This window comes from Colobus angolensis, unplaced genomic scaffold (genome assembly GCF_000951035.1).
Source record: "Colobus angolensis palliatus isolate OR3802 unplaced genomic scaffold, Cang.pa_1.0 Scaffold198, whole genome shotgun sequence".
NCBI lineage: Eukaryota > Metazoa > Chordata > Mammalia > Primates > Cercopithecidae > Colobus > Colobus angolensis.
The window spans coordinates 4,661,398-4,680,917 of NW_012115132.1; positions in this window are offsets into that span (position 1 = coordinate 4,661,398).

Sequence of the window (19,520 nt, forward strand, 5' to 3'; positions counted from 1 at the left end):
AAGGAAGCAGGGAGAATCAGGGAAGAGAAAGTTAGGCACTTCAGAAAACTTTGAAAAGTGCTCCAAATGGATAAGTAATCACCATGTGATAAACACTGCATTTCACAGACCATCTCTTTAACAAGATTCACTTTCTGCTGACTCACTCAGATATATCAAGTGGTAGAACTTCAAAAATAAAAAATGAAGAGAATTAAGGCATGATCCCATTATCCTCCTGAGAGAACTGCTGACTTCACTGACATCAATATTCGAAAGACTTATGTAAATTTCTAAATTGGGTAGCTAGAATTCTTTTTTATTTTTCTCCTACAAGTATTTCACCGAGACCCCGTCTGGATAACTTCCATCTTCTATCATTTTCTGGATGAGAACCCTCAAGAAGGATGGAACAGAATTCTCTGCTGGCTTTTATCCAGTTTGGCTCTCTGCAGAGCTTAAGAAAAATAACTCTTTGGAAGGCACATTAACTCTTTCAGAGCACACAGATATCATGAGGCAATCAAAACAATGGAAAAAGCCTCCAGTGTAGAGCTGAAATGATGGTGAGGGGTCACAGATGGGTATTTAGCTCAGCCCTGCCCCTGAGTTGCTGAGTCACCATGAGAACTTGATTAACCACTCTAAAGTCTCAAGTGTTTTCATCGGTAAGATGAAGAGGTCATACTCTAGGTCCTTTGAGATTTCTTTATACCTGAGATTCTGAAGTCTATAATAAGATGGGGCCCAACAAAATATTCTGATACCCCAAAATATGAATTCTATAGCTAATTAGATGACACCATTTAAATTGTGTTTTTATACAGCATCAGTAACTTCCATTAAGCTATTGAAACCATCAAATTTTATCCAAATCATTTGCTCTGTTGCAATTTTATTTATTTATTTTATCATTGACATTATTTCTATTTATTTTGAGTTAAGTTTGAAATTCAACAATTTGGTATGTCAGAAAGATGATTTTGTGCCCCCCTCCCCAAAACAAACCTAGCTTTTTATATGGGGCAAGATAAGGTTGGTTATGCTGCAGAAACAAATTAGCTCAATGAAGTCATAGCTTATTCAAAATCTGGGAGTCCTTTACAGGGCCAGTTTTTTCCCATAGTGATTCAGTCATCCTGGCTGCTCCCATCCTGTGGCTGTTTGATCTAAATCAGGTACTCCACAATTGCTGCAGCAAAGCAAGAGAAATCTACAATAATCAGTCACTGGCTCCTAAATATCTCGGCCAGAAGTCACACACATCATTGTGGTTACAGCTCATTGACCAAAACTGATCATACTGTGCTGCCCTACTGCAAAGGGCTAAGAAATGTGAAGCTAGAGCAGGCATAATAGATGGTCAATGATAGTCAGTGAGTCAATATACCTCTTCCACACCTATACTTTTCTTTTATTTCTTTTTTTTAAGCTACCATAACCTTAAGATGATGATCCATTAATCTATCCATTCATCCATTGTCTGATATTTATTAAACACTCATTATCTGCAAGGTGTTTAGCAGATTATTTAGGTAACATAAAGATGAATAGGACCCATTTTCTTCACATTGACAAGAAAGGAAGAAATCTTCCATAAGCTGCACAAAGGTTGTCTCATTTCATCTTTCCATTAATGCTACTAAGTGCATTGATATTTTCTCCATCTTTACAGCTAAGAAAACTGAGACTCAAAAAAATTAAATAATTTTCTGAGGATGGGTGGTGAGTATGTGGCCAATCTGTAATTCCTACCCTGGTCTGCATGAATCCTGTGGCTTTGTTTTTTTCCAGCATAACCCTTGTCTGGTCAGTCTCCAGTTAGGTGACAAGAAAGACTGGCTTGACTTGCAGGTCAGATGATCAGATGGCTTTGTGGGTCTATGATACAGGCACACATGAAAATGGGAGCTAATAAATTGTAGTCATTAAGAGGGGGACCTCTGAAGTCAAAATGTCTAGAGTTTTAAGCTTACCAGCTTTATTTACTTGGATAAGTTACTTAACTTCTCTGTGTTTCGGTTTCTTCATCTATAAAATAGAGCACTGAGATAATTAAATGGAAAATTAATTCTATATGAAGTGCTTGACACATAGTGGGTGCTCAAAAAAAGTCATCATCAGCATCACAATCATCATCATTTTAATTGTCATCATCGTTGTAATTCAAACTCTTGCCTAAAGGGCAAGGCAGAGGGTTTTCTTTTTATGTACAGGGCATTGTTAATTTATTTCAGGTCTTTCAGTTTAAGTAAAAGGACTCTATTGGTCTTTAAAACATTTTAAAAATAAATCAGAATCCATTTTCTACTGTCTTGTCTACTTTATACTGGCCTTTACTGATTTTTAAATTACTTTTGAATGTACTCAAATCTTTATTCGTTTTAATGGGTAAACAAGAAACAGTACAAGAAGACACATGGAAAGCTTGAATCACAAGCAAGAACAGGGAGGGGTCTTTTTATTCCAGAAGCTTCATAACATCTCTGACTTCCTTAAAATGGTCAGGGACATACCCTCCTCCACCTCATCCTCACATACATCATGGAAATAAAATAGAACCTGCCAGAAAGGAACACACTCCTCTCTCTACTCCATAACTTACAACACCACCTGCATCTATTCCAGTATCCTCTGCCTACCCTTGTGTACCTCTAGATGAAATGTCTTCACTCTCATCAAAGGTCAGCACCTCCACTTCTGCTCTAGGTCCCATCCCCTGTGGACTTTGCAGGGAATATACATCTGAAATTTTATACCTTTCTCTCTCTCTCTGCAGTCTCAGTATATTTCTATCTCCTGGATCATTTCCATCAGTATAGAAGCCTGTTGTAACATCACCTGTATTTGCTTTTAGGTGTCTGCCTCAGAGTTACACATTTTATCGTCAGTTTCCTTTGAATCCTCTAAGTGTTGGTTTTCCAAATGCTAGATGGTGCAATCTCTAACTTTTGATCCCCCAGCCTTTTCAAAAGTTTTCAAAGCCTCTAATTCCCTGTATTAAATCCCTTTCTGCTTGAAATGTCTGGAATGATTTCTACTTCCCTGTTCAAACCCTGACTAACACATATGTCAAATTTTATGCCTTATACCTTTCTTTCATCTCATCTTTCTTCTTGTAATGTTATGTTTGTTCCCTGATGTTTTAGATAACAGACTGCTTCCTTTTGTCATTACCATCACATTACCTTATTTTAATTTGGGGTACTATTTACAACTCTATTTGTTTTCTTGTTTATTTATTCAGTAGAATATAAGTGATCTTGTTCATCTCTGTATTCCCAGTGCTAGTACAGAGTTTGGTACCCAGCAGGCATCCAGTAAATATTTGTGGAATAAATAAATTAAAACTTACCATCATGTAAGATTTTTTTTTTTTGCATACCAAAGAATAACAGTGATTGAAATTTTAAGTCCCTCTGATGAATTTTCAGAGAAATCTATTAAGGATAAAAGGATGTTTTCAGTACTGTGAAAGATAGAAACTTGAATTGGAGTCCTGCCTTTGAGGAGCGAGTAAGGGAAATAAGAAATATGATGTATTAATATATATACCTGTACTATGAAACAGAAAGTGGCATTGTTATGCACATATTAAATCTATTAAAGTTCAAAAAGAGTTATACTACTTCCATTTGCAAAGATTAGTGAAGTTTTTCAGAAGCAGTTAACACTTGAATTGGGCCTTAAAGGATAATTAAGACTTAAGCTTACTGAATGTGTAGGAAGGGCGTTCTAGAAATATAAGAAAGTGTTATCAATGGCTCAAAGTAAGGGTAAAACAAATTCAGTGTGTAGGGAATTGGAAATAGTCTTGCTTGGTTGGAAATCAGGATGTGAAAAGCAAAGAAGCAAGAGATGGCCTATATTCAGAAAATAAAAACATTGCACATAAATCCCCAAACAGAGGAATCCATTGGTTTTCACTCAAAAACTACTTACTCATATACACATGCAGATTTTAAAGTTATTTAATATGGGCGTTCAGTTTGCAGTTACGAAATAGCTCATTTATGCTAACAGCCTTGAGGCTCTAAGAATTCTGTTTATTACATTAGAAGCCACACCATGTTCTACATTCTAAATGCTCTGTTTCAGATTCTGCGTTGTGCATCTGCACTCACTCTGAATGTGAAGCAGCCTGATGCGAATGCATTTGTTCATAATGAGCTTTTAGTATCTCTCCTGCTCTCTGAGGATGAAATCAGTGTACATGCTGCTGCTTAAGTCATGTCAGTAATCTTCTGGGAGAAAGCAGAAGATGATTAAACCTACTCCAAATTATCATAAGCCTGTTCAAAGGCATTCTCCTCTTGAACTTCTGTTTTACTCTAAAACAACCCAGCAACTGAATTTGAAATTGTTTCAGGGTAAAGTTAAAAGAAGATATAAATCTTCCTTGATGTTCTTTAACATCTAATAATAAAGTGATTGTTACTGTATTATAGCTTTATTGGTTTCCTAGACGCTCTCTTACCACCAGCAAGAATACTTGAAAAATGCATTTTTCTGTCTTGTCTTATTAAACAAATTGGCTTCGAAAGTTATATTACAGTGTTGCTCAGTTAATAGAGTTTCCAAGCCAGCTATTATTGTTTGTTTAGTCAGGACAGGGTGATATATTTCGTTTTCTGTAAGTTCTAATGTCACTGAATGAGAGTAATTATGTGCGTATAAACACACTTCACAGAAAAAGATACACAGGTTTTAAATCACCAAAACTCAAGTATTCACTTAAAAAATTGTAAGTGCAATATTACTGGGAATGATAAAGCCTATAAAAGTATACAGGTTCTACCCTTTCTCTAGTTCAGAAAACAGGACAGCCAATTAGATATTCAAATTATGTATATTTTCTCATTTAAAGATGCATAGAGTAATACATCCCTTTGGAGAAAGAAGAGAGGATCAAGACAAATTGGTTATTTGTGCACGTAATGCTGAGTTTTCTAAGTCCAGTGAAGAGTTCCAGGGAGTCACCAATATCAAAGAACTGAAGTTTCCTCCTTGAAAGGAATGCAATGTAATTTATGAACTCAAAATGACCTTTCAGAAACATTCCATTATCACTCTCCTTCTTATGGTTTTGTGTAGATACACTACATCTTTGATCATCTCCACTGTTCAAAAATTCTGTTCAAGAATTTTTGATTCTCACAAGACCCCTGTAATATTAGACAAATTGAGCTCTGTGAAAGGGAAACTATTAAAGTCATTTATTACAGACAAGGACTGTTTCTAATAAGGTTTAAATCCTAGCAGGAAGAACCGACAAGAACCTCTAAAGTGGAGGTCACTGTTTGGGCCACTTTTAAAAAAATAATTTGAATTAGCTGCTAGCAACTAATATTATATTCAACCGGCCCACTTATCTCATTAATGTCTGTCTGGTCCCTGCAGTGATTTCAGATTTCAGTCCCTATAATAATACTTCCTCATTTTGTTATTGAAGAACTAGATTCTCAGAGAATTCAGATGTTTTATTTCAAGTCTCACAGCTGATAAACAAGAAATTTATTGGGATGGGAAAAATTTAATATGCTTTATTTCATCGTATTAATCCCCAAATTCATGTATGTCTCTACCATTTGACTCATACAACTGTGAGTTTGAATGTCTGTAAATTAGTAATAGTGTTGGAGTTAGGGGTAAAAAGTGACTGCTTTCCAGTAATTGTAATTTGACATTTCTTCCTCCCAAAGAAAAATACAAAAGTTAACTCTTTTCTAATTTACCACAATTCAAATTTAAAAACCGAATATTAGAGAAACATAATTAGAGATATACAAAATACCTAGACCATGGGGAAAACACAGAAGGAGATAAGTGAGCACAGGAAGAGATAAATAACACAGAGTAAATAACTTCTTAATTCAATTATTTTGGCATTTAGGGAAACTGGGACATGACTTGGCTTAGAAATGGAAAGCAACATTTTTAAAATTTCTACCAACTGCCAGGCAGCGTGCATTAGTTATCTTATTCACACAACAATCTCTCAAGAAAAGCATTTTCTCATCATTCTTACAGAAAAGGAATCTGAGGTTTCTGAGAGGTTACAAAACACTCTAAGTACATCCAACCAGCGAGTGGCCAGGTGGGAATTGCAATGAAGTATGATTCCAAAGTGTGTTTTATTTCTAGGACACAATTTGTTTCTTTTCTTAGACACAAGCTTTGTGCAATTTAAAAGTGTAAATATGTTTGTGAAAGAAATATTTCAAATGATAAAGAAATAGGATAAGTAAAATTTTTAAATATCCTCAAGAAAATTTGTTCTATATTATCATTCAGTCAATCTAATTTTAAACAGTTCTTTTCTATGCATGAAAGCAAATTTCCTTAGGATTTTCATTAGGCACAATTTCTTTCATCTGAGTCACTTCTGTGTTGGAAAGTAACAAAAGAGCATTTTTTTGGTGTGAATATCCCCTAATTCAAGCTCTTCTGGAACAAGAAGTTGGCTTTATTCAAGTCTATACAAATTTATGACTTATCTTCTCCCTGAAATAGTGAAATATTGAAGTGATAATACCATATATGTATATATATATGTTTAATATGTATATGATATAGATGTGTATATATTGCATATATAAATTTCCCAAAGCATCTCCAAGTCACTCACAAAAACAAGTAAATGTGACCAATTTCTTTATAGACAATATGTTTCCCTTCCAGGACTGCTGAAAATCTTTTCTTTGAAAGCCCTTTGACTAAGAGCTAAATCTCTCCAGACAGGCTGAGAGAATTAGAGTGTATTCATTTGGGTAGCAGCCTAGCAGGGTCAAAGGGAGATAAAGGGATTTTCAAACACGGTTCTGATGAAGAAGGCAGCCAAAATGAATGGTTGAGGGACGTGTAACACCCAACCTAGGATACTTTCAACCCCATCAAACCCCAGAGTGACTGTTTCTGCAGGGAGCTCTTTGCTTTCTCAGAGCCTACTGAAATAAATTCTGTACCCTTTCAGAATAGATTTGAATAGCGAATTACCCTGCTTGAAGATGGAAAAAGAGTAGGGAAGCTTTTCTTTTCCCATGAGGCAGCATCCCTATTTATAAACGGTAATGAAATTGACACAGGTGAACTGATTATGCTAAGTACACTGGGTACACAGAATCTCTGAACACCATTTCCTTTGCCTGCTCTTTGGGGGTTTATACAGAAGGTTGTGAGGCTGGGGCTCAGGAGCTCAAGTCCCAATCAGTGAATAATTTATTAACCTTTAATAAGTTGCCGATCTCTTTGTACCTCAGCCTAAAATATGAAGTAATAGCTTTCTTAGTAAATTGTTTGAGATTTCTTGTTGAAAGGATAAATATGTAGTGATTATGAAGCCTTTTAAGCAACATTCCAACAAGGGATTTCAATCTAAACCTCAATTAACAAGAACTGTTTATTTTTATCAAGTTGGAAATGAACCATTTTGAAATAATGAGGACTGAAGCATATATTGAGTGATATTTTTCAATAAATATTGAGATGGAATAATCCCAAACAGAATATTTTACAAGAGAAACAGTATTTCACTTATCAGGCCTCTACTATAGGCTAGATGTTAGAGTTAAAAGTGAGTAAGACATCAATCCATATCTTAGAAAGCTCATGGTCTAGGAAGGGTAACTGAACTTTCATACTGTTTCCCATAATGGCTATACTAATTTCCTTGTACACTACATTCCCCCAACAGTTGTTATCTTTTGTCTTATTGATAATAGCCATTCTAACAGATGTAAGGTGATCTCTCATTGTGATTTTAATTTGCATTTCTCTTGTAATTAGTGATGTCAAGCATTTTTCCATGTATGTGTTGGCCGTTTGTATGTTTTTTTTTTTGACAAATGTCAAATTCAAGATCCTAGAAATATTTATTTAGTTCAGCCTTTTCATGGTTTAGAGAAGGCACATGAGAACTGAGAAATCAAGGGACTTAACAAAAATTATGGAAACTCGTAACTCCTAACTTCAGTCATTTAAACCAAGTCAACTAGTCAAACCTAGGAAAGACGTGTGTGTGTGTGTGTGTGTGTGTGTGTATTTATATGTAATATATATACAGTATACATGGTGAAACAGAATAATATTAATATGTTGCAGATCACAAATGTTTAAATATAAAAATATAGAATTATAGTATGTAAAGTTGTTTGTATATCTATATCAAGTATATATAACGTATATTTACTATTAAATAATGTCTCATATATTATATATAATAATGCTTTTATGTGCCTAATATACATCCTATTATAAATTCTATATAAAGGTTAAAATAAATAAATATGCAAAACTTATTCTTTGACAACCCAGAGACAAAAAATCATTATACAATACTCTGGATTCCTTACTTTTTATCCATTGGCCTAAGATAAGGTATAACTTCTTCTTATTTAAATCGTATACTTTGTTCCAATCCCACCATAAATGACAGCTCTTCCAGATAACTTTGCTCAAGGACCCTCAGATCACTCCTGGCTGTTAATAGCTGATATGGTTTGGCTCTGTGTTTTCACCCAAATCTTATCCAGAATTATAATCCCCATGTGAGGAGGGATGGACCTGGTGAGAGGTGATTAGCTCATGGAGGCAGTTTTCCCCTTGCTGTTTTTGTGATAGATTTCTCATTAGTTTAAAAGTGTGGCACTTCCCCTACCCTCTCTCTCCTGCCACTTTGTGAAGAAGGTGCTTGCTTCCCCTTCACCTTCCACCATGTTTGTAAGTTTCCTGAGGCCTCCCCAGCAATGCAGAACTGTGAGTCAATTAAACTTCTTTCTTTTATAAATTACCCAGTCTCAGGTAGTTCTTTATAGCAGTGTGAAAATGGACTAATACAGTAAATTGGTACTGAGGTGGTGGGGCATTGCTATAAAGATACCTGAGAATGTGAAAGCAGCTTTGGAACTGGATAACCAGCAGAAATTGGAATGGTTTGGAAGGCTTAGAAGAAGACAGGAAGATGAGGAAAGTTTGGAACTTCCTAGAGACTTATTGAATGGCTTTGACAAACATGCTGATGGTGATATGGACAATTAAGTCCAGGCTGAGGTAGTCTCAGGTGGAGATAAGGAACTTGTTGGGAACAGGAATAAAGGTGACTCTTGCTATGCTTTAGCAAAGAGACTGGTGGCATTTTTCCTCTGCCCTAGAGATCTGTGGAACTTTGAACTTGAGTGAGATTATTTAGGGTATCTGGCAGAAGAAATGCCTAGACAGCAAAGTGTTCAAGATTTGACTGGGCTTTCTCTAAAAGCATACAGTCATATGAGTTCACAAAAAGATTTCTGAAATTGGAACTTATGTTTAAAAGGGAAGCACTGCACAAAACTTTGGAAAATTTGCAGACAGACCATGTGGTAGAAAAGAAAACCCCATTTTGGGGGGACAAATTCAAGCGGGCTGCAGAAATTTGCATAAGTAAAGGGAAGCTAAATGTTAATAGCCAAGACAATAGGGAAAATGTCTCCAAGGCATTTCAGTGATCTTCATGGCCCATCACAGGCCCAGAGGTCTAGGCAGAAAAAATGGTTTCATGAGCTGGGCCCAGGGCCCCACTTCTTTGTGTAGTCTCAGGACATGGTGTCCTGTGACCCAGCTGCTCCAGCTTTAGTTGTGGCTAAAAGGGGCCAAGGTACAGCTCGGGCCATGGCTTCAGAGGGTACAAGCTCTAAGCTTTGGTGGCTTCCACATGATATTGGGATATGGGTGTACAGAAGACAGGAGCTGAGCTTTGGGAGCCTCTGCCTAGCATTCAGAGGGTGTATGAAAATGCCTGGATGTCCAGGCAGAAGTCTGCTTCAGGGGAGGATCCCTCATGGAGAACCACTACTAGGGCAAGGTAGAGGGGAAATATGGGTTTGGAGCCCCCATACAGAGTCCCCACTGGGGTACTGCCTAGTGAAGCTATGAGAAGAGGTCCACTGTCCTCCAGATCACAGAATGGTAGATCCACTGACAGCTTGCACTATGCACCTGGAAAAGCCTCAAGCACTCAACACCAGCCTGCGAAAGCAGATGCTGGAGCTGAACCCTGCAGATCCACAGGACCAGAGCTTCCCAAGGCCTTGGGAGCCAACTCCTTGCATCACCATGCCCTGAATGTGAGATCTGGAGTCAAGGAAGGTTATTTTGGAGCTTTAAAACTTACTGAGTGCCTTGCCAGGTTTCAGACTTGAATGAGGCCTGTGGTCCCTTTGTTTTGGCCAATTCCTCCCACTTGGAATGGGAATATTTACCCAATGCCTGTACCCCCACTCTATCTTGGAAGTAGCTAACTTGCTTCTGATTTTATAGGCTCATAGGAAGAAAGGACTTGCCTTGACCCAGGTGAGACTTTGGACATGGACTTTTGGATTAAATTTGCAATGAGTTAAGACTTTGGGGGACTGTTGGGAAGACATAATTGTGTCTTGAAATGTGAGAAAGACATGAGATTTGGGAGAGGCCAGAGCAGGATACTATGGTTTGGCTCTGTGTCCCCACCCAAATCTCATCTTGAATTGTAATTCTCATAATCCCTATGTGTGGAGGGAGGGACCTAGTGGGAGGTGATTGGATTGTGGAGGCAATTTCCCCCTTGCTGTTCTTGTAATAAAATTCTCACAAGATCTGATGGTTTAAAAGTGTGGCACTTATCCTCCCCCTTTCCTTCTGCCTTGTGAAGAAGGTACTTGCTTCTCCTTCACCTTCTGCCATGATTGTAAGTTTCCTGAGGCCTCCTCAGCCATGCAGAACTGTGAGTCAATTAAGTCTCTTTTCTTTATAAATTACTTAGTCTCAGAAAGTTATTTATAGTAGTGTGAAAACAGACTAATAACAATAGCTTTCTTTTATCCTGCACCACCAGATAGTGAACTTCTAAAGAGCCTCTTATTAGAGAAGCAGACCCTCAGGTCATTGAGAACAGGACCTTAGAATCAGGACATCAGAAGCCAAGGCCCAATCTGCCATTTTCTGAATATAAGGTTGGAGTAATTGCTCTAACCTCTCTAAACTTGCTCATTTCCTCGTGTAGAAAATGATGATAATAATTGTACCCATTTCATTGTCTTTTCAGGATTCAAGTCTATATAGGCACATGGCACTCAGTGTGTGTAGGCCTTTAGCTCTTTTTTGTGGCTCTTGAACATTGAGTGCTGAATAAATGTGTGTTATGCCAAATCAAATCTTATGTTTTCCTTCAAATCTTTTATATTTCTTTTTCTTGTATTTCAGCTTGATTCCTTTAATTTTGTCACCCACATACTGACACATTGATCATGAAGGCTATTTTAAATTATTTATTCACCTTTGGGTCCTCCAAGAAAACAAACAGCCAGCTACATCAAATTTTGCCCAACAGCATTCTCTCTTTGTCAACACAGAGCAAAAAAGGCAGCTATAGAAGTTTGTAAAAGCATTTTTTTCTGGTGACTCATCAGCAAAGGAGAGAGAAGCAAACATCAAACAGAAAAGTGAACAATCAAAATAAGTAAGAAACAAACTATGGAGTTTCTGAGTGTTCCTCAGGGTAAAAAGACATCAAGTGAAGGAATGATGTTGCCTTTGTCTGCAAGAATCAGCCAAAATAGAAACTTTTACTGGAAATTTCCAGATAGTAATTGAAGAAAATGGTTATGAGAGGTTTTCACACAAATTAACTACCTAGCTGCCCCAACTCCTCTCCTGAATTTGCAATAGAGGCTTACTTCCTTATCATCAGTTATTTTTCACCTCTCTGGGTTATTAGAAGGTTAACTTATTAGATTCAACTCTACCCCACCATCTCAGTGTCTTCATCTGAAAGAATTACTGCATGATCAAATGAGCATGACTCACTAGCTATGCCTTCAAAGACATCCCAAATTCACCTCACTACTCCATCACCTCTGACCTGAATTGCAAGAGCCTCCTAACTGTCTCTTTCTACTCTTGCCTTCTGTAATTGATTTTCCACTCCATGGCCAGAGTAATATTTAAAATACACAGCTAAATTGTAAAGACAGTAAATTTCATGTGCATATTTTATCTCAATTTTTTTAAAGTATAAAATAAAATAAAATGTACAAGTAGGCTTTCCATTATCTTTAGAATAAAATGCAAACTCCTTACCATGGCCTCCAAAGCCCAACATGTTTAGCTTTCTGACTTTCTGTTTGACCTCATCTCCTGTTACTTTTCTACTCACTTGTTTTGAGTCATTTCTCAAATGCACCAAATAGGAGCCAAGTAATAGCTTTTGGTCTCCTTGTCCTCTTTGCTTGGAAGAGTCTATTTCCAGATGTTTGCATGACTCATGCCTTTGATAATTCAGATGGCCGTTCAGAGAGGCTTTTCCAAACACCCTCATTAAATGCCCCTCCCTACAACTTATTTTGCCTTACTTGAATTTACTGTCTCATTATCACTTATGTTCTGGAATTAATGAGCTACACATTGATATTTTCTGTGTCCCTGCACTTGCACACAAGCTTCGCGAAACTTTATCACCACAGCCTAAAGCAATGCATGGCATATGGTAGGTGCTCAATAAATAGTTTTTGAAGAATGAGGAATATAAAAAATATTTGTAAAGCTCTTAGTAGAGTGTTGATCACATGTACACATGCAGAGAGTTAATTATTTAAAAGTTATGCAATTTGAAATGCAATGTGACATCAGAAAAAAAAAAATGTGTAATGAGATACTACTAGGCTAGGATGACCTCCACTATCAGGCTAGGAAAAGTATCAGGATGCCAGTAGGTAGAGGAGAGAGTCCATTGAAGATTTCTCCATTTATATTAATTCCTATATGAACTGATTTCACTAAGGCTATACAAAATTCTATCAGATATATGCCTTTATATTCGTAGATGTTGACCAACCTTGGTGCATGGATTAAATTTAGTAACACAGTCTGCTTATGTACATCTAGGATGCAGCATGCAATTGAGTATAGCTTCTGCCCTGGAATTGACTGCAATGCTGCTATTAGGAAACCAGACACTCAGCCTGTCTTCAAGGCCAAAGAAAGTTCATTCTAGGCACCGAGACCTTCTTGTTTTCTGTAGACACTTCAGAGATTTAACATTGAAGGCATTCTGGGACAATGCTCAAAGCCTCAGAAAATAGATTTATATCATCCAAGAAGAAAGAGTACATTTTTTCCGGTTGTGAGCTTGTGAACTGTACTTCCTGTATTGCCACCATATTTTCAAGCTTATAATCCCTGACATGCAGACAGAGGCTATTATTTTAATTTGCATTTCTGGATGACAGTGCTGACCTAGATTCCCTTGTAGCCCATAGTCTGTGTGAAGAAGTGATTTTGGTGGCTTCTCCCTTAGCCCCTGTATATAATTAATTATATCTCAGACTGAGACAGAGAAAAAGAAAAGGCAGGAAAAAAAAATTGGCCTGGGCTTCTGCTAACTCCAGAAACCAAATGTATTTGTTTCTTTGAAAAAAGTGACTCCCAAGTCCTTGGCAGAGTGCTCAAAGCAGCTTTATGTAAGTGCTGGAAGTTGTCTTTAGTCCAAGGCCCAAGGACTGCAGTTCAGTGCTTGCAAGATCAAACACAGGTGCAGCAGAGATGCTGTGCAGTTCAGCAAGTCACCCTGGGGATAGAGCCAGGTGGAAGACTGTGGGGGAAAAGCTTTTCATATTTTAAAAGATATTAAAGTACCACTGCCTGGAGATGTGAAGTATTTAAGGGAACTCTTGAAAAATTCCTTTTCAGTACATCAAATGGTAGGAATAATATTCAAAACAAGCACCATTCTTTTTCATGCTGCTGATAAAGACATACCCAAGACTGGGCAATTTACAAAAGAAAGATTGTTAATTGGACTTACAGTTCCATGTGTCTGGGGAAGCCTCCTAATCATGGCAGAAGGCAAAGAGGAGCAAATCACATCTTACATGGATGGCAGCAGGCAAAGAGAGAATGAGGAAGGTGCAAAAGTGGAAACCCCTGATAAAACCATCATATCTCATGAAACTTATTCACTACCATGAGAACAGTATGGGGGAACCACCCCCGTGATTCAATTATCTCCCACCAGGTCCGTCCCACAACACTTGGGAATTATGGGAGTACAATTCAAGATGAGATTTGGGTAAGGACACAGCCAAGCCATATCACATTCCTTCAGAGAAGTTCTGTTTTTACCTCCCTCACCTCCCCTAACTCTAAGGTAAAAATAAACCCAACTAAAATTTGAGATACTACAACTTCGTAAGGAGAGCTAGAAATGTTAGTCCAGTCACGTATTTGTTCACTAAGTATTTAAGTGCCTCTATGTGCCTGAATGTGGTGGGAAGCAAAACTTGAATTTCTCTCAGGGTTTACTACAGTCTTGTTTCAAAATAGAGTGCATGCCTTTGCTTCTTTTACTAGTTGTGGAGAATGATTTGAAGAGGTATACCAGGAATCCTCTCCTGGCATGTGAAATCTAGGCATTACGGAGCCTAGAGGAATGGCATCGTATTTCCGTTTCTCCCTGCTTCTGTGATCACTTCTCTGGACCAGCGCCATCCTAGGCACTCACAGATGTTAAATTTAATGACTTACGTCAGGAATGTTTGCTCCAGTCCACTTCCACAGTCCCAGACGTACTTCACAACATGGCAAAAAGAACATGGGTTTTGACATTAGACAGAGCCAGTTTCCAATCTTAGCAGGCCTTTAGAGGCCACCACTTATGTGCTATGTGACTTCAAATAATTTGGATTTGAGTCAATGCTCCTCTATCTCCAGTGTATGAATTCTGGGTGCATGTGAATCTTATTCTCATCTGTATACTGAAATTATTTTTTCAAAGAAACATTTATTGAGTCCTAACTCTATGCAGTCCTTGAAAATATAAAGCTAAGTAAGACATATTTGGCCTTGAGAGAGCTGGATGAAGTTCTAAATGCAGATGTCATGACAGTCCTATCCCATGTGGTTAGTGGAATCAACACTGATAGGAAGTTACAATTTATAGTGTGACGTGCAGGAAAGAATCACTAATTCTTCCATTAGATGAGATGGTAAGAGAGGCTGAGGTTGGGGAGAGCTGAGCACAGGATTGATTATGTAGGAGTTTATTAGGTGGACAAAGTGCAGAAGGACATTCAAGGCAGAAAGAATAACATACTCCAAGATGTTGAAGGTTGAGCAGCCTGACATATTTGAAAAATAGCAAATATTTGAGATTGGATATAGTGTTTGTCTTCATTTTCTGTTTCTCAGGATTTCACTCCAGTCACTGCATTTATAATCACACACCTACAGGTTTGTTGTTGTTAATTTACTTATTTATTCAATAAATGTTTTTGAGTATCAACTATGTGTTAGGCAACATAGCAAGTCTGATCCTATTAGTATAGTCAAATCTCATAATTGTACTCATAAGAGGTAAATGAATAATAGCAGCTAAATGTTCCAAAGTTTTAAATAATGTTTCTGCTATGCAATTTTATTGTGGAGGTCACGATCATTCTAGCAAATTCTAATGCACAATCATGCTAACACAATAAACATATTTTGAAACAGACCTGTGCCCATTTATGCATTGATCAAAGACTGAACTTAACAGGGACCTTCTCTAGAGGATTTTACAGGAGATCAACAAATTATCAAGTATTAAGTATCAAGCATTTGTATAAAAGATAGAATGCTCAAGAATAGCAAAAATATCTTACTCTTAAAAGTCCCTTCCAAAGTGATTATTTCTAATCAGATCGTGGCATTTTTTCAAACAAGACACATCAAGGCCCTACACCAAATATGTCTGCTTTCCAGTCTCCCAACGTGATGAGGAATCCCGGAAAACATGGACATAAGAGATTGTTCTTAGCTTTTGCTTAACAGAGATGAATGGCTAAGGTATAACCCTCTCATGTGTGCAGCTTTGAGACCTTAAAGACTCCTCCGGTTGTGTCAGCCTGACACTGTGGAAGGGACAGCTAATGATAAGTTATGTGTGCTCTAGAGAGACAGGAATGGCTGTCACCATGGCAATGGTTATCATGGTCAGACTTTGTTTTTATTTACAATGGTTAGCCACCCTTCCCATGGCTCCTCCCTTCTGTGCTGCCCACTTTAACCCCATGTGCAAGATATACACAGTTCCTGAGGCAAATATCGCTAGCTGGCTGTTTATGCCTTAAGAGAATCTGTATAAACAGCTCCTCTAGAGGTGTATGTTTCTTTGTAGCTAGCCAATAATTTAGAGTAGAAGACCCCTGCCTTGTAGACCCCAGGGACTACAAAGGAAGTGAGCTGACCTGAGGAGTTATTTAACAAACGTTGAGTAGAACTAGGATGTAGTCATGGGCCTCAGCTATGGCCCAGTGCCCAGTGACCAATTCTGTCTCTGTAAGCTAAGTAGCCCCTGCTCACCTGTCTTGTACCCAATGTCATATGATAAGTTATAAAGAAGGGAGACTCAAAAACAAGGCCCATGTGATCCCACAAGACCAGCCACTCTCTTTAGCACATGAAGCCTTGGTAGAGTCATTAAGGACAATCCAAATATACTCATTTTCCACTTAATTTATTCATTTAATTATTCATCTTTTATTTCTTTTTGGTTACTATGTGTTAAACAGTGTGTGAATTCCTGAGGATGCAATGATGACTTCTACACATTCAGACTTTAGTATGAAAGGAAGGTATATAAACAGGCATCTGTAATACAAGAAGAATCAGTGCTATAATTTATTTCAACAAACATAAAATTGACATTTACTATATGCCAAACATTATGCTAGACACTGTGGATAAGCTCAGAGTTTAGTAGAAAATGTATTATAAAAGAAAGACATGTTATTATAGTGGAACATTGGAGGTACACCAACAAAAGTATATGAAGTGTAAAAATAGTCTCCATGAGTAATTAGTACCTTTATTTAGAGACAATCAGAGAAAACCTGCTGAGAAGGCGACATCGCAGTCAGTTTTAAGAGACGCTTAGAGATTCGCGACCTGAACTATTGGGAGAAGGCTATTTCAGCATATGAAAGACACAGATTCAAGAAAAGGTTGCACTTTTTTTACTCCTCCAGTAAAAGTGGTGGGAAACAGCAAACCTTACTCGCACAGTACAAAATATCTAGAATTTTCTTCCTGTAGATGCAGAAGAAAAAGAGGGCTAAAAGATGGAGAGAGATAAAATTGTAATTGCATTTTAAAACAATCTCTGCAGTGGAAGGGTGGAAATTGAACTGCAGAAAATGTCCCTTCTCTTTGGTCACAGAAATCCTTCCAAACGCCAAAAGTGAGCACTTAATACAATTGAAAACAAGATGAATCCTTTCTAGAATGATTTTATTCTGAAGCCAAGGAAGACATCTTCTCTTTCTTCTTGCATTGTTAAGTTAGGTTGACATAGCTGGTTCTACAATGTCTTCTGCCATATGGGGCAAGCCTGTCTACTGTACAACTGAGTAAAACAGTAATACTAAGAGAATGGTAGCATTGTCAGAAAGAGAGAGTGTGAGGAGAAGAAACACCCACAGAGAGAGATAACTGAAATACTTCTTGTAGTTCTAGTACCTGGATCCTGTAGAGTGTGAAGCCAACCCCATCTCTGTCCATGATTTCCTTCCTGTTTAAATAATTTGAGTTGTGTCTATCACTTGCAGCTAAGGGCCTTGACTCACACAGAAAGGTTAGGCTCAACTGATGAGTAGAAATCTAGTGGCCAGCTAAGAATATAAAAGGCATTCTAGGCAGAGGGACCAGAATTTCTAAAAGACCAGAGTGTGTGACTTTATATGGTGAGATCGCAGTGCTGTGAACGGGAGAGCAAGAGGCAGGTGCTAAGGGACCAGGATATCAGTGACTTTGTGGATTATACCAAGATCTGGGACTTAACCCTATAGTTCAACATTTAGCAAACTGCTTTGGCAAAAGATTCATTTTTCTTTTTAACCTTTATTCTTTCACAGGCCAATCTTTTTGTAAAACACATTAAAATGAATAATTAAAAAAAGAAAATAATGACACAGTACCCAAATCTTTAATTATGAGATTAAACTACATAAAACCACTCTTCCAAGTAACTATACTTATTCTTCATTTCTGTACTTATCTTGTTTTTGGATGAAAATGAACAGCTGCAGTCCAACGCCAGCCCATAGACCACACTTTAGGTGACACTGATGGAGATGACATAGAGCCATTGAAATGTTTTCAATGAAACATTCCAATGTTTCCTTTAAATTTTAGCTTCTTTTGTGTATGTTCAACATACACAACATACACAATGAATATACACAAAGCATATAGATTAACAAACATGACTTTAATGATGTATTGCAAGTTCTGCTCTGAATTCTATCCTGTCTAAAATTTTCTCAGGGTCTTGAATGAGCACACAGAAGGCATGCTGATAAAAAGTTGATGACATAAGTTGTTAGGTCTAAGATTTGGAATGACAGCATTAGGATTTTATCTTTTTATCTGTTAGAGCAGCCCTAGAATGGAATGAGGTGACTTGTGAGATGGCAACTTTCTTCTTGACACTGACAGTTGAAATAGAAACTGAGAGGAGCAAAGAGAGAGAGAGAGTGGGCTTGTACACACGTGCACAGGCACATTTGCTAGAGGTGAAAAATGGAGTACCCACCAGAGGTCTTTTCTCAGTTCTTTTCATGAATCTAATTGGTAAGCCACTTTGTCAAGCACAAGAGGAGAGAAAGAAGGATGCCCTGCCCTGCAGTTGCCCCGGATACATTACCTAGGTATCTGTAATTATTATCTCAGGACTGGAAAGCACGGGCAGTGATCTGTGCCTCCATTACATGGTTATGTGAAATAGACCCTTCTCTATTTCAGTGCTTCATAATGACCTTTCCGCAGTACACTTCCACTAAAATTATAGTTTATTTTGTGGTATATATTCTATGTTAAAAAATACATCCTGAAGGGCAAATAAATACTGGTAAGCTCCAGAGGTTGAAACAAAAATCTTCTTGGAGTGAATTTTAAAAAGATATATTCAAGACTCCACATGCAAAAGGAAGGACTCTCCACATGGGGTTATCAAATGCCATCCCTCTTGTACAGAACTAATCATTAAAAGAAAATGATCTCTCTACCTGTCTTCTCCTACTCCTGAAGCCTGACTGATTTCCTCAGCCACAAGCTGTCAGATATATTTTTGGAGTCATCTTTGAGAATGATCTTGATTGAGTTAATCAATCAATTTCCCACAGTGCTGATATTTCAACTTCCCACTAAAGGCTTTAGCAGGAAGGCACATAATTAAACTCCCTGCACACTAATAAACTACACTATCGCACTAGAATATACAATCTAGTTCTCAAACATTGTCTATTAGTTGAATATCTGGAAAGATTTTCAGATCATTTTTGGCAAAGGTTCAAAATATTAATCATCATCATCATCATGACAATCTACTTTGATTGTTTACTGTGAGTCAGACAATATGCTAAATATCTGAATGTGTTAGCTATATTATCTGATTTAATTCTAACAGAAACTCAGTTAAGAATTTTTTTCTCTTTCCTGCTTTCTCTTGTGGGCATTTAGTGCTATAAATTTCCCTCTACACACTGCTTTAAATGTGT